The sequence below is a fragment of the Carettochelys insculpta genome, chromosome 6, assembly GCF_033958435.1.
Source record: "Carettochelys insculpta isolate YL-2023 chromosome 6, ASM3395843v1, whole genome shotgun sequence".
In the NCBI taxonomy this organism is placed as follows: Eukaryota; Metazoa; Chordata; order Testudines; family Carettochelyidae; genus Carettochelys; species Carettochelys insculpta.
The window spans coordinates 42,577,172-42,593,773 of NC_134142.1; the positions used below are offsets into that span (position 1 = coordinate 42,577,172).

Genomic DNA, 16,602 nt, shown 5'->3' on the forward strand with positions numbered 1-16,602 from the left:
AAGTTAGGCATTTTGAGTGCTCAACAGTTCTGAATTCTCTTTAAGAAAATGAACATTTGCCAGGTTTTCCTTCACTGTCACATGGAAAGTTTCAGTTCTTATCTCCCAGTTTTCTGGGAGATTCTTTGGTCTTGCATTTTGCTGCAAGCACTAACAACTATTTTTTTTTAAACACTGACAAAATAATCCCCAATAATTTATTAAGAGTAATTAGCTTGTTAAAGCAGCAGTGTGTGATTCTTAATAATGAGTCTTGTTCTGCCACAATAGTGTGACTTACAAAATCAGATTCCACTCAGTGAGAGAAAAGGTACTGGAATTTGGCCACATGCAAGTGATTAATATGCAACTACGTGAAACAGCCATACATATTCTAATGGTGTAGATGGAGAACAACATAATTCTTCAGCAAATAAGCAGAGTAAGCACCTAACCTTTTAAAACACAATTATTACATGCCCACATATATGTTAAAAGAGCATTATTTTATGTTAAGTTTACAAAACTGAGCATCCAAAAATTAAGGTTGCCAGTGCAGCCTTATGAATGACCATGTATGCAAAATAAAGACTGTTACTGTGTCCTTACCCAGGCAGCCCCAGTCCTTCCCCTCACTTCTATCTCCTACTTAATTCCAGTTTCTCTCCTGCCTTCCAGGCCTAATTACTATCCCCGCCAACTACTTCGTCCAAACAATTCTCTCACATCCCCAACAACCCAAACAAGGTCCACTCTGCATTCTTGTTCTCTCTCTATTTAGCAGGTTCCTTCTTCGTGTTTTCAAGTAAGAGCCAGGGGACCTGGGAGGGACAGGGTCCCTGTTCTCAGTTCAGATGCCAGGATTCAGTACAGCCCAAAACAGTGTTCCCTATAAGCAGAGTGCTTGGGTGGCTGCCCAGCAGAGATTCAGGTACCATAGCTAAATAGCAAAGCACCCACAGCTGGCAGCATATGTAGTGGTGCACATCCACATGCCATGGTGCACATAAAATTTATTCCACCCACGGATGGAAAAAATTAGAGGGAACACTGGTCCAGAGCCTCAGATACAAGAAAAGTTTTGCTCAGCCCTGAACACAGAAGATTCTTTAGGGCATTTGTCTGCTATAACCATAGGCCATCTTTGAGCAGGTACTAAGTGCACTATTTCAAAGGCTGGTAACTTGGCCAGATTTAGGCAAATTTCCATGGAGATGGCAGAAGGCACATACATGACACAAAGGCCAACTACAAAATTTTAAATCCCTGATTCCAAAAGCTCTATTGCTGAAAACAAGAGATCACCACAATTATTTTAAAATGACTGAAACATTTTGGTAGATTTTTTTTCCCCAAAAATATTCACCCTGAAGCAGATACCCGGCATGGGAAATTTCAGCCCAAACTGCCAAATAAACTAAGGCTATGTCTACACCATTCAGGGTTGATCTGGGGTTTGACTTTATGCATCTGGCAGGGACACAGAAAACTGACCTATCAGGGGTTGGCAATAGACATATGTATTCACAAGGAGTAAGGGATATCGATGGGAGATACTCTTCTGTCAACCTTCTTCAGTGAGGATGTCCAGGAAAGTCAATTGCAGACACATGGATTCTAGCTGTGCAACAGCTGTAGCCAGAATTGTGTGTCTGCAATCGACTTACTTTCTCAAATGAAGATGTAGGCTAAATTATAAACCATTGAAAATAGGGTCTTATAAAGTGCTAATCAATCTTAATAAAAGGCAGTGGAACAACCCAATCTGTAAATGCGTCCTAAGAGAAGTAACTTACGGAAGTTGCAACTGAAGGTGCAATAGTTGGAAAATTTATGCAACAGGGCTGGTCTTAGCTTTTAAGACCTAACAAGGTTTGGCCTGGCCCAAATTTATGCAGCACACCTCCAAGAAAAAAGGGTGTGTGCAGAATATATATTATTTATGTACCACAATCCAGTTTACAGTCTCTCTTATTTGCTTACTTAATGTATTGGTTCATCCAGTGCCTAGCCCATACTCAGCTGAACAGGCAAGTACGTACAAATTTCAGTATAAGGTTTCAACTGTCTAGATATAAATCTGCCCAAATCCTGAGACCACAAGTAGGCTTCAGCTATCCATAGAATCAGCATCAAATCTTAGAGTGAATGGGGAATCTGCAGTTCGCAGCTTTCACAAACACATGCAACAGAAATGGAGTTGCAACCAATAAGGCTACTATGTGCTTGTCTACATGGGGGCAGGGGAGAGGGGAAGGAGGAGGGGTGTTTGCAGATGGGGGGGAAAAAAAACCCTTCTTGCATCCACACTGCAAAGCTTGTTATTCTGGAATAACAGGACACTTAACTTGAAATAGTAATTCCTCCAAAACAAAATGACTTTTGCCAACCCCCACTGCCATTTTGAAATTGACTCAGTGTGTATAAACAGAGGTAATTATGACTTAACTGGCCTCCAGGGAGGCATCCCATCATTGCTTTTATTTCGAAATTGGGCTTTCTAGTCTGAACGCTCAGTTTCGAAATGCTCTTGTAGTGCAAATGCTCTTTTCAGGAATAACATATTTCTACATTAGAACATCGAAATAAGTTATTTCTGAAAAACCCTCCAGCATCCCCTGTTGCTCTGTAGGTAGTCTCAGTTTCTGGATGCACAAGGCCCTCAAGCTCAGTTTCTGACTGGAATGGATTCCCCACACACAAGGCAAATCCTGAAGTTGATGTTTACTCACCTACCTCCTTCACAGTATTATTCTGCAGTGCTTGTAGCAGGCCCTGCTATTTTTATTTATTGTTGCCACAGTGCACTATCCATGACCACTATAGTCATAGGTGAGATGGAGGCATCTTCCCAAGGCAATATCTTCTCTTGAGATCGGATTTCTCAAGTTTGTTTACAACCTATAGCTGGATTTTTTTAGAAACTTTCATGAAAACCCTTTCGGCCCTTTTTTTCTTGTGGGGGGGTCTTTATTATTTGTATCCCCACAGTGCCTAGAGATCATCAAAATATCTTATCCCAGCCCTAGGCAGATCCTGGGAGTCCTGTCCCTTGGCTACAGGTCCATCTTTCCTTTCTGATGAGAAACGGAAGCCTGCCACATTTCATAATAAATGTTGGTTCCAGGAAACAAAGTCACACGTAGCTGCATGGCTGACAATCCTAGGAGTGTCCAGACCCAAAGGGAAAGGGATAAAATCACTGGAGGAACCTTAATTGAACTCACTGACTTTCACGCAATCATAATGTCAATCTCAATGCTATTGTGTTATCACAGATTTTCCTTTTAACATACCTGCCCTGGTCACAGGCAAATTAGTGCCCCTTTCACATATCTGGGAAAAGAAGGAGCTGCTCTCTCTGATAAAAGTCTTGTTGGGAAGACATTACAAGGGAGGGAGGGAGAAAGGGGATTACAACTTGAAAGTGCATCTGACCGCTCTGCACTGGGTGTTTGCAGAAGTGCGTGAGAGTGTATCCCTGGGTGATGTTATTCACAGGCGCTGGCTGACAGTAAATAAGACAGTCAAGCTTGATTCATGAGGGATGACAGGAAATCTATAGCATGTGGGCTATATAATCTGCTTGCTACTGCGTAGCAAAATGAAAGAACAACAGTCCAATTACTCAGTCCTTGCTAATCCTAGGCACATCCTTCAGACTCAGCTCTGCACAGTTCAGCTGGGGTCTGTCTGGGTCAAGGGGAAGCCTGCCCTGCCACTGACCACTTGGAAAACCAGCAGTATTTTAACCCCTTGGAATCACTGGGCTGCCTTATGTTGCAGCAAGGCAGATGTAACTTTTTTTTAGAATAATCATCTGGATCCAGATTGGTGTGACTCAGCCAAGCCTCCAATCAATGAGTGGCTGAGGCAGAAGCTGTCACCATTCTAGATTTAAGTGAATGCACTGGGACTGTCCCATGCATACTGGGCTTTGCATTTTGGGGCTAGATGAGCCAGACAGCTGCAACCATATACATAAGGTGGAGCTGGCGAATCCAGGCCCTGAGACAACACAAAAATAGCCAGAGCATAATTACACAAACAAATGAACAGATAAGCTAGGAGACTAGGGCATTACTGAGTTTGATAATAAATGCCACCTGGAGGGAGATTCAGAGTCAAGACAGAAAAGGGTTATCTGCAGATGGGACTAAAAACAGATGGCGAGGTGAGAGGGAGAGTCGGAAGGAGCCTATTCTAGATGCAGCAGCTGCAGAGGAGAAGGCTTTCCATAGTGACAGTGGAGTGCATCCACAAAGAGACTCAGAAGGTTTATGCTGGATGAGCAGCAGTTACAGGGAAAGCGGCAGATAGGCCTGCCAAGTCAGCTGGAAGGGTTTAAGACCAAGGAAAGTGATTTTGCAGCAAATCCAAACGCAAATGGGGAGCCACTAGAGTCAAGCAAGTCATGGAGGGCTCATGGTCGCACATCAAGTCAATCAGAAGCAATGGCAGGGCCTTATTTTAACTGCTGTTGTGCAGCAAGACAGGAAGATTTCTTTCCTTTACTTCCCTCCAAACTAACTTATACTTTTCCATCATAGTGCCACAACCCTCCACCCTGCATCAGCCATACTCATTCACCAAGCCAGATAGCTCCTCCCTCAGCTCAGGCTGCAGGATGGCAAATGAGGCAAATTCCCCAAGATCTGCAAGAAAAGCTTCTCCTTTGCTTGGTAGATATTCCAGGAACTGCTCTCTTTTTCCTGCCTCCCCCACTTCTCTCTCTCTCTCTCTCTCTCTCTCTCTCTCTCTCTCTCACACACACACACACACACACACACACACACACACACGCCTCGTTATCTGTCAGTAAACAGTAATTAAAGATGTGGCCTGCTTGATAAAGCTTCCGTCTGCCCTCACAAGGTGCTGCCCTCTCGGACGTGTCTAATTAAAATCCTGATGAGAAGATGAAGAAATCCCAGCAGCCTGGAACTCACCCAGTACTTGGCCTCTTCGTTACAGACAACGAGGCAGAGAGATATAAAGGAGCAAAGGAAATGCTCCGACAGACCAAATCGATGCTGCCTTTTGTGGAACATGATGGGCCACTCCAGGCTGCCTTTTGAACTGTGCAGGGTAATGAGGATGCCACAGCGTGGCTTACTGCATGGGCGGAAGAGGAAAGAGCCCTCACTAATCCTGTTAAACAGCACCTGAGGGTCCCTGCTGAGTGGTGGCACTTCAGGGTCAATTCATAAGACCATTTAGTGAATTCAACCTGCATTATAATAGCTGGTCACTTGCTCTCCCCTCACCTACACAATCCAGAAACATCAGTATACACAATGCCAGGTTATTGCAATGATTTTAACATCAGTGCTGCCAGACAGAAAACCCACATGCCAGAAAGCAACATCTAGAAGCACAGAGAAAGGGCAAAGTGAAAGAGTAAGTTGGAGGGTGGAAGGGTGTGCACACACACACAGGCAAGAGCATGTGACTGTACTACCAGTGTGTGAATTGCAGCTGTCATTTCAGAAAGTTTTATATCTAAAATTTTACCATTTCATTGTGTTCAGTTGTATTCACCTCTAAAAACAACATTTTGGGCAGCTGGCCAGAGAGCCTGCCTGCCCGCAAGAGGCGGGTAGAAGGCAACCCAGGCTGAGACAGTCCCATCTCAAGAAGACTCTCCATTGAAAACTGGACACCTGGAAACCCTACCCTGCTGGAAGAGGAGAATAATGTTGGGAGGGGAGCTGTAGTTTCTCCTACTACAAGGCACTGTAAGGAACAAAGCAGCGGCACCGGCTACAGGTGCTCACAACTACTGAGGCCCCGCAGCAGGCGCTGTAAGGCAGGTGGCAGAACATTAGCTGTTGGGAGCTCACAGCTATTGTAGGCACAACCACAGGCAGGGTAAGATACGAATCTGGAGCAGTGAGCGTGCAAAGCTCACAGGTACTCCACTCCCTCCTCTTCCAACAGGGGGCGTTGTGAGGCGGGAGGCAGAAGCAATGGCTGCGGAGAGCTCTCAGCACAGTCCCAGCCGGTTTCACTACCTGTATTTGATGGAATGACACATTGCTGCAGCAGCTAATAAATAGAAGTAATTTGATTAGCTTTCCCTAACTAGCGATAAGATCCTGACAAACCCTTTTTAATGCGTTTCTGGAGCAGGATGAAATTGTTTCATTTGGAGAGCAGGGCCCCTTGGGAGTTGCCTCCAAGCTCCTTTAGTGAGAGGTAAAAATATGCCAATCATTAATGAGGGGAGAATTACGGAGACTTTAATGCAATCAGAAAAGAGGAGCCCTGAGGCAACTGGGGAATAAAACCTGCCCTTAAATCAGAGGCAGGCGGCTAGAGTATGGAAATAGAGGCATACACAAAATGCACAACACAGGCATACTCTCTGCGTGCGCACGCACGCACGCACACACACAGAGACACAGAGCTGTTGTAAATAGTTTTGTCTGGATGACAATTATAAATGCCTGCCTACTCAGCAAGCTATATCCATCTTGTTTAAAAAGTGATCATAAAATCACATCTGGCTGCCTCTGGATGGCAGATATAGGGACTCAGAACCGTTCACTTCATTCTCACTCATCCACCTCTTAAAAAGGGGGAAGGTTGTAAGATGGGGGCAAAATATTCTGAGAAGAAACGCACATACCAGCCAATAAATGAATGCTTTGACAGTGTTTCAACATCTCAACCCAAAGTGTTTTATATAGGAGAAAGAAATGCCCTTGGGTGTGAAGGAATGCTCCATTAAGGGCTGGACTTGCTGTGTGAACACAGCATGTATAAATCCCCATCTCAGACCAGATCCCTCTTGCCAGTGGCTGCATCTGCAGTGGGTATATTACAGGGTACTTCCTTGCCCCGGGCCATTTCAGCACATTCACTGTCTGCTTAGGTAGAAGCAGCTCTCCCATGAATACTATTACATTTATTCAAACACAAAAGAATTCCATAAGCTGCTGGTATTTCCCCTGGCACAGCAGCAGGCGCAGGTGGCTTTCCCAGGCTCTGCTTTGCCAGATACTAGGGTTTTGTAGGGACCAGTGTAGCATGGGAGTCTAGCCACTAGCCCATAGAATATGCATTGACTGGCTCAGCAGAGACAAGATTCACTACTGCCATCCATGCTGTGGCCAAGTGGCATGATGTTCTAAAGAACATCCCTCTTGACCTCGCCAAATCACCTTCCCCTCTTCCCACCTTGTCTCATCTGCTGCTTCCCTGGGATCAACTAGTAAGTAGAAGTACTGGGACATCAAAATGCAACCACCTCTTCCATTTTAATTCCCCCTACAAAAACATTCAGCAAGTGATACCACATGATGGATGCACACAAAACTGTTAGCCCTCCTCCCTGTCTTGGATCCACTGGTATGAAGAAGTACAGGATGAAACTCTCTCATCTGGCAGGATAATGGACATTGCTGGACCAAAGAGCTCCAGCTGTGCAGGGAGCAGCAGAGCCCTGATGATGGTAGGGAGCCCAACTGGCAGCCTGTTCTGGAGAGCCCCAGGGACAACCCCAGAGGGGGGAGCCAGGTCAGGGAACCCGGCCCCAAGCTCCATGGCAGAAAGCCAGTGAGGAGCCTGGCTGAGGCACGGAGCCACACCAGCAGGCCCTCAGCTGCGAGGGCTGGGACCAGTGGAGCCCTGCCAGCAGCCCTGGGGAACCTGGCCAGGATGGGGTGGCCTGGCAGCCCCTTGGGGAAGCTCTGCAGGAGTGGTCCCCACCTCCAGGCAATCTAGAGGCCTGAGCTCCCCTCATCTGGAACCATTAAGGTCCCAGGGTTGCCAGACAAGGGCAGTACAACCTATTGCAGCTTTCACCATCCAGTGTGAGGGGTGAGTCAAGGCCTGTTATTACCTGGGGAAATAAAGATTGGTGGGAACGAAGTGGTGTGTTGTTCCCTTTTAGAGAAGCCTCAACTGCAGAAGTGTTTAAGGTGTGAGAAAGTGTGTATATGAGAACATTGCCATCTGCTAGATGGAATGACAGCTGCTGCTTCCATCCTATCATTAACCCTCCAGAGGTAAAGCTAAGGGGATTCCTTTTCCACTGCAGAGGTAGGGCCTATGTTTTTGGAGTAGAAAGGCCAAAAGTTCTATCCCCACTTACACGGGGTGGTCATTCGGCGACAGGCACTGAACTGAAGTCCCATGTGGCCAAGGCTTACCAGGTATTTAACCCCAGAGACAAAGGGGCTTGTGCTCAGGATCCCTATGCAAGAGTATGTACTAGTGAACCAAGAACCAAGCACTATGGGAGCCCAGTACGAAAAGAAAGTGAAAGGGATCCCAGAAGACCCCAGTCTGGCACACAGACTCCAAAACACTAGTAGAAAGTATACGTAGTCCTGTACAGTGCATTCCCTCCCACACAGCGCTTAATAGCAACTCCCTCAGGCCACCACAGGCACGTGATGGTGGGCTCCAAAGGAAAGACAATATTAGTCTTTGGCGGCTGGAAGCAGTGTTAGTGCTCAGTCACCTGATGGAAGGGGAAGAGAACTTTATAGGCTCTCCTATGCTCCGTCAGGAGTCTCTCCCATGCCGCCCACCTCCCAAGACTGAAAGGGTCAAACAAACTGGTCACACTACAGGTTCCTGCTGGGTAGGTAAGTTAGACTGAAAATTAATGCTCCCTGGAAACCAGAGAAGGCTGTTTCCGGAGATCTGTAAGCAAAGCTGAAAAGAGTGTGGCATAACCACCATTAAGACAGTAAGATGGTCCCTTGTCTGGCAGAGAACTCAGTAAGGGTCTCCAGCATTAAGAAAAGGCACCCAAAAGACATGGAATTTGGGAGCTGGTTCACTCTGGAATCTGTTCCATTTGTTGCTGAGGGAGGACTTTTGGTTCTTAGTGCTGTCTGGTTGTTCAGGGAGGGCTAGTTACGCCTCAAGGTTCTGCCCATTTCAGATCAGGTAAAATTTACAGCCCTGGGCACTTTGCCCAAGGTTCCTGTCTAAATCAAGGGACCCTCCAGTTCTGCCCACAGGTTCAGTCTGGGTCAAAGTTCTTCCTAGTGTCCTCCCAGGGATCCTTTCCCACTAGAGAGCCACTTTCTATTAGGCATATGGTCCAGCCTGGATTGTAGTACTGTTTCTGTCATAGGCCTGTCCTGGTTTGGAATGGTCAAGTTGCTGTTGAAAAGTGCTCCATTTCAGATCCTGTACTGCAGCTCCGATGGGCAGAGCCCTACCAAATTCACAGTCCATTTTAGTTAGTGTAATGGTCATGGGGCTTTTAAAATCACAAGTTTCATTATTTCAGCTATTTAAATAGGAAATTTCATGGCGGTGTAATTATAAGGTCCAAAGAGGAGAAGTTGTTGAGGGGAGTTGCAAGGTTATTCCAGGGGGATTGCAGCCCTGCTCCACTTCTTTCCATGCTGCTCCTGGCTGCAGCACTGCGTTCAGAGCTGGACAGTAGTGGCTAGGACCCCAGCTCTGAAGGCAAAGTCACCACCAGGAGCAGCACAGAAGGGTGGCACAAGATGGCATTGCTGCACTTACTTCCGCGCTGCTGACTGCAGAGCTGGGCCCTCAGCCAGCAGCCACAGCTCTCTGGCTGCCCAGCTCTGAAGACAGCACAGAAGTAAAGGTGGCGATACTGCATCCTTGCTAGAATAACCTCACCACCCCCTGCAAGCCTCTTTTGGGTCAGGACCCCCAATTTAAGAAGGGCCAGTCTCTGTGAAATCAGTGTGGTCTAGGGTGAATGCGCGCAAAAAAACCAGGTTCACAGTCCAGGATGCTTTTTTCATGACTGTGAATTTGGTAGGGTCCTACCTACAAGCACAGTCTCCTTTATGCAGCGGGCAGAGGTGTGAGGGACATCACACTCAGCAGCTTCAGACACAGGAATGCCTCACCGTAAATGAGGTCTTCTCATTCTGGTTTGTTATGATTAAAAATGCACATTGCCTGGCGAGGCCTTGGAGTGGAACCCACCTGAAAATTGGATCATTAATATTCCCTCTCCTGTCCGTTGCCATGATTTCCAGCCTCTTCAAAAAGGATTGTTAGCGATGCAACAGTTTAGGCTCTAAGATTATAGTGGGGGAGGGGAGAGTTTGAGACCCCAAACAGGTTTTGTTCATCAGTTCTCAGCAATATTTGTCCAAATCCTACCATCGGGTCAGGCAGCACCTCTGGACTCAGTCTTCCTGAATCTCTGTCTAACTCATCTTCCAAAGGACCCCCAAGGAGCTTCACAGCAACTGAGTCTCACAATCCTCTTTGGAGGTCAGTCAAGATTACCCCTATTTACAAAAAAAAAGAGTCACAAAGAAGGAATTGACTTATCCAAGATCAGACACAGTCAGCGGCAGACCAGAACCCAGGAGCTCTAACTCCCAGTCATTTGCTTCAACCACAAGAGAATGATCATCCCACCCATCTGCCTCGCCGTGTATGTTCTCAAAGATCTGGCTGATGGAGACAGTTAACCTCAGTTAAAGAAGGGAGAGGGCACAACACAAAGGAGAGAGCTCCTGGAGAATCTGGAATGGAGACACTTCTCACTTGGAGCTCATTTGGGACCCACATTGATTTGTCTCATCAATACATATTGCCAATCTTCAGCTTCCTGCACTTCACGCAATTTAAGTAGTGAGAGCCAGGTGATCTTCCCATCGCTGCTTCTGCTCTTTCGGAATGTGTCCTTCTGGGGGCCAAACTTTAGTCCTGACAATGAGGGTGAGAGGGGACAGGAAATGAGCAGCCATAACAAGCCTTGGTCAGAAGGGAGGTGCAGGCTGCAGGTGCTGAGCAAGTCATATCGGGAAGTCTGGAAATGGCACAGCATGCTCAGTCCACTATATGTGCCCACAGGACCATCAGAACTCCCTTCTCCCAAAGCACAGTCACCTATACTACATAAGGTGGCAACCCGCACAAGGCTGACATGACAGGCATATTGCTCAAAGCAATGAAAGGGCAGATACTTTCCTCTAAGCCAGTGTTTCCCAATTTTATTTGGCCATGGAACCCTTTTAAACTCTATAGACTTTTGCGGAACCCCACTTCCAGGCTTTACCTGCTTTGGCCCCCAAACCTGCCCCTCTATCCCCAGGCTTAACCCGTCTCAACACCAAACCAGCCCCCAGGACTAATCCGTTTGTGGCGCTGGCTGGGTAGGTGAGCCAAGCCATACCCACCGTAGGGGTCTGGCCATTCAGGTAGTGGGGAGAATGAGGGGCTCTCTGCAGTTCCCTGCCCTATTCCCGGTGAAATAGCAGAACTAAATTTAGCTCGTTTTAATGTCAGGATCCCTCCTGGCCATTAAACCAATTAAATTTAGTTCTACTGTTTCAACGGTGGTGGGGCACGGAGCCACAGAGGATATTTCTCACAGACCCCTTACTTTCACTTCACGGAACTCTGGATTCCGTGGAATACCATTTGGGAAACTGCTCCAAGCCACAAGCACAACCTCTCTAAAAGGCTGTGCTTTTTACGAACAGCTGAGAGCAGCCAAATTCATCAAGCTGATGTTGCTTTGGTTTTAACAGGAGGGAACTGCAGGCAAAGCAGCTTCATAGATGCCAATTATACACACTAGAAAGCAGAGAAGTAACCTACCAGACCCCATCCAATTGAACATTATTAGTTAGCTCAGTCCTGCCCAAGTAGTTAGCTATCATGGCAAGAAAACCTGCTTATTGGGTGGGTTGGCCAAATGTCTATTCACTTGCCAGCACCTTTGGCCAATCTACCCAGGGGATACCTTTCCCCAAACCAACAGTGTAGCTACTTAGATTGTACATGCTTTGGGGCAGGGACTGTCTATTTGTACCTTGCCCAGCACAATGGGGCTTGAATCTCTCACTGGGGCTCCTAAGTACCGCTATGCTATGACCAATCAGAGCAGGGAGAGAATAGGAAGAGGAATCATAAGAGCAATAAAGATTGTGTGTTTTGTTGCTAACATTATTGCTGGGAATTGACACAGAGGGGCCAACCCCCACACACTCTAGAGTAACATGGAAGATCAGGGAACCTGGGGGCAGGGGAAACAGGATTTGCCATCCCTGCTCAAGGCATTGGTATATCAACCCCAGTATCCTGCTTATAAAAAGGACCACAAATTAAGGCTTCATTAGGAAGTCAAGTACTCCAAGTACTGACCCGGTAGTGCTGCATGTGAGGGAAAGTCCTTCATGCAACAGAAGGCAGGTTCCCATGGCCACCCACTCCTGCACCATTGCCTACAGCAGCTCCTGCAGCAAGGGGCTGGCTTTAGCACTCCAAGAGTTCTCCCGGATGCTTGATTTTTGCACACTAAGCCAGACTCTCAGGATCTACTTGGCAGAGCTCCACTGAAGACAAAATTTGTGGTCCTCAAGAGGCATCGCAGACATTTTGGTGAAAGACACTTTCGGGGGTGGCGGGGGGGGCAGCCATAAAAAGCCTACACCATCATGACATGAGCAGATACTTAGTCTCATGATTAGGTTAGTGTCACAAACCGCAGAAGGTGGGCAGGTCAGCCATTCTGGTTCTCTCTCAAATGCCTGAGATTCCTATCAGAGCTCAGAGGCATTCTCCCACCCCCTTCTCCCATTATAATTGGGCACTGCAGCATCCTGACCCTGCTCACTTTTTAGGATGGCGGTCTCTGTGAATGTTACAAAGGGCAGAGTACAGGTGTTCTGTTAATACTGTATCTCAGAGTGTCCTGGACATTGTGCCACAAATTAATGAATTCCTGAGATTACTTAAGGAGCTGCAGGACAGAATACCCATCTGCTATCATCTCCTATTCCCAGGCAGTTCTCTCCTCCTACCTGAAGCTTGGCTGGACTTTCCTTTCTCCCGACCTCCGCTAGCGCTGCCAGGCTCAGTCCTCCCCACCCTAATGCTACCCCCTCCCTCCGCCCCAAGGACAAGCAAAGTTATTACAATAATGAATTAGCCAGGCTGCTTACTGCTGCCAGTGGCGAAGGCAATTATCCCACTCCACGTCCCCAGCCGCTGCTCAGCTCCCTCATAAAGAGAGGCTTTTGGGGCCGCTTTGTGCTTTGATTGGAAATGAAGAGATTGCTAATTAGGGAACTCCTGCTGGGACCGGGCTGGCAGGAACAATGGTGAAATGGACGGAGCACACGTCCATTTCGAGAGGCAGAGAGAGGAATGTGAGCTCCTCTGCGATGCAGGCATCCTTCACTCACACTATAAACAACAGTGGAGACAATTTTATAGTGCTTTTCACCTTTTAAAGCGTGCTAATTTGCTATGGGAGGTTATAATGCGGTGTGTGTTTGCACAGGTCAAAGCCTGTAGTTTCCATGTACAGTGTACACACACGCACACACACACACACACACACACACACCCCCCTCCAGAGATGCATTTTCTTAAAATGTGCAACTATGTAAATCTACACAGCTCAGTGTTTATTTCCATCACTCACTGGACAGCATGCATCAGTCTTGTATTAATTGGGAAATACACTTAATGCCCACAGAGGACTTTCCCATTTCTAACTGCTATACAAATGCTTTTAAATTCATAAAGTCCCTGAAGTTAGAGAAGGGAACAACCTATCAGATGATATAGTCCACCTGACACTTGCCCAGCACAGCCCTGGGCTCTACAGCTAGCTTTCCAAAGTTTTGTCCAATTTACTTTTAAATGGACTATGGAACTTCTACCCAGATATTACTTCACCTCTCTTAAAAAGAGAGCTTCCTAATACTCAGCCTGAATTCCTTCTCTCAAATTTTATCCCAGTTCTGTAAGTTATTGCTTTTTAGACCATAAAACAACTCTTTGGTCTGTTTGGTGACTGTTAAAGCTAAAAGAATAACATGATCAATAATTTCTCCTCTGCTGCTTTGTGAATTGCCCATGAACAGTAGTGAACTTGTTCCATTTATTACATGCACCCCTCATCTACAGCAATATTGTTATACATAGAAAGCGCTTGCTCTACATTCTAGTGACTGAAGTGGGTAAAAAATAGTCTATAAAAGCAACAATATGCCAATTGTGCCCAATAAAAAAAGAAGTCTGTCAGCAACAGAACAGACTAATGCCATCTCTTGTTTCATTATGCTAAAAGTAGTGAATTATTTCAGTAATTCTTGGTTTGGGGTGATTTGTTAAAAACTGACTGCAAATATTTGCAACCCATGCTGTGCTGGTCAGTTACACAAGCCATTCAATTCAGCAACAAAACTAATACCACAACACCTACAACTGGCCAAAAAAGCAATTTTCAAATTGTACATTTAACTCATAGCAGGAATTTGTGGCTCTGTTTGTTAGTTTCATGAATCACATGGTACCAGAAACTAAAACACAATTAGGTGACTTACATAACTAAACACAATGCAAACTTTAAAACAGAAACTTTGTTTAAAAGTTCACTTTTGCAAATATCCAGGCATTTCAGGTAAAAAAAATCTTTTGAGACAATTTATTCAATAAAGCTTGAGTGCATAGATCCTAGCAAAGCACGGTCATAAAAGCAGCGCAAACATGGCTGAATTCAAAAATCACTTCAAATTCACAGACTTTTCCCACCACTGTTTGTTCAGCTCTAGCATTTATAGCCTTCAAACAGCTGTAGATCCTTTTCACATTTTCCTCTTAGTCATCATTTAGTCAACCACTACATATTTAATGCTTTTTTATCTTTCCCTATAGTTTAACCATCCCTGTAGTTCTCTTAGAATTTTTGTCTTTAACTACCCTTCAAGATTCTGCTGTCTTCCTGCCATTGCAAATGCACACATTGGAAGTCTGACAGCTATACCAAGAGGGACTATTCTCCCTCACTGGCTCAAGGCTATTTTGCTTCTGTCTACACACACAAATCCCATTCAAAGGCCAAAATTCACACTCTTTTTTTGGGGTCTCATGCCACTGTGCTAACTCAAATCCTATTTGCCACTCACTATTATTGCCTACCATTAGGCTTTTACTGCTTTACATCTACACATCTGTTCGAATATTTCTGTTACGGGTATACGTATTCCACATGTAAGAAAAAGCTGCCACTAAACAGTTAATGATAACATAGTTATGTACAAAACCAAAGCACTTAAAAGCAAGGAAATATAGTTAAGCAAATAAAGGTCCTGATGCTAAACTGCTGTAATTCGGCTTAGCTACACTGAGATGCCAACTAAAAAATCAGCTTCCTTTAGTATTACACAGTTCACATCATAAGCAGAACGACGTTATTCCAAGAAAGTTCTAAGAAAGATATATTCCATAACAACAGCCAGGTCTGACGCGTGTAGTATGTTTAAATATACTATTTTGATTACAGTATCCGACTATTTCCTTTTAAAGGACATGGTTAAATGGGAAACTTTATCAATTCAATGTGTTTATCAGCCGACAGATTTTTTTAGTAGAATATTTACAGCTGTTCTCTTAATGAATTGTAATTTAATAAAAAGCAGAATAAAAGTGTCAATTTATGAATGTTAGATGCACTGGAAGCTGATCAATAAGTTTCATTAATGGCTACTCACAGAGTCAGCTTTAGACAGGCCCTAATACAGTACCAAGTAACCTCCCCCCCATACCCCTCCTCCCTGCACATACACATTGCCCTTGCATGGCAAAATGGTGGTAGCTTCATCACAACTAGGATGCATGGGGGAGGATAAAAGCAGAAGCTGAATGGCCAAAAATCCATTTTTTGTGAGCAAGCATAATTCTTTCCCCTCCCTGAACTTTCCATACTTAGACAGCTGTGCTGCAAGAGCTGACCAGGCACAAAAAGAAGGATAAGCAAGAAAAGCACACTGTGAGATGGAACCAAGTAACCCACCCCTCAGATCCCCGTCAGGAGGAGGAGGAGAGGAGCAGTGACTGAGTCACAATTATTCCCCAGAGTTTTTCCTAGGGCAGCCCAGCTAGGTACTGTCCCTAATACCAAGACAATGCTCAAAGTCAGATGTTTGTGTTTCTTATTCCAAAAGGGCTTTGTGTAGGATTATATTTTGAGATTACTGAAAGAATCATGTTATTTCAGAGTCAGAGTAAAGGTTGTTTTGTTGCAGTTAAATATGCATTTCTTTTATACTTGGTGTGAATAACGCATGTGTTATTTATGCAGGCAGTGAACAATACATTATTTTTAAAAAAGACCTTGGCTTTTAAAAATTATGTGATCCACTACTGCACTGTTACCAGTTAGCCACCTCAGCTAGTTTCTTAAACAAGGTCTTATTTGGGGAATTTCCCTTTTTTTAAAAGTGTTCCTTTTTTAAGTAAGTGAAGACAGTTTAGATTAAAGTGATGGCAGAGTCACTAGATTATTGGATTAAAGGAAAAGAGTGGCACTTACCACACCAACACTTGCTGGAAAACACCACCATACAGTAAGAGATTTAAGAAGCTCAATCAATTTAGCTTATCAAAGGGAAGGCTAAGAATGACTGTTCGCAGTCTGTAAGTACCTAAATGGGGGGAAAGATTGCTGATAGCAGAGGGCACTTTAAAAAAAGGCAAAAGACCCTATAATTTATAGCTGAAGCTAGACAAATGAGACTAGAACCAGGGTGCAAGTTTTACTGGGAAGGTAATTAAATGACTGAAAGAACTGCCCTAGGGACATGCTGGATTCTCTGTCATTTGAAGTCTGTCTGCATGTCAAGCTGGGGGGGACAGGGGGATTCC

General features: G+C 45.2%; 1 protein-coding gene across 2 annotated transcripts in view; it reads right to left on the reverse strand.

The window, feature by feature from the left end:
• The window catches only part of ESRRB (estrogen related receptor beta), a 187,367-nt gene that overhangs the window by 146,427 nt on the left and 24,338 nt on the right, over positions 1-16,602 (reverse strand). Inside the window, exon 1 of one of the 2 annotated variants that reach the window (XM_074996737.1) lies at positions 10,093-10,167. The exons of the other annotated variant lie outside the window; for it this stretch is intronic. The gene's annotated coding sequence lies outside the window, so the exon portion shown is untranslated. Of the gene's footprint in view, positions 1-10,092; positions 10,168-16,602 lie in introns of those variants that run through there. 2 annotated transcript variants of the gene reach the window in all.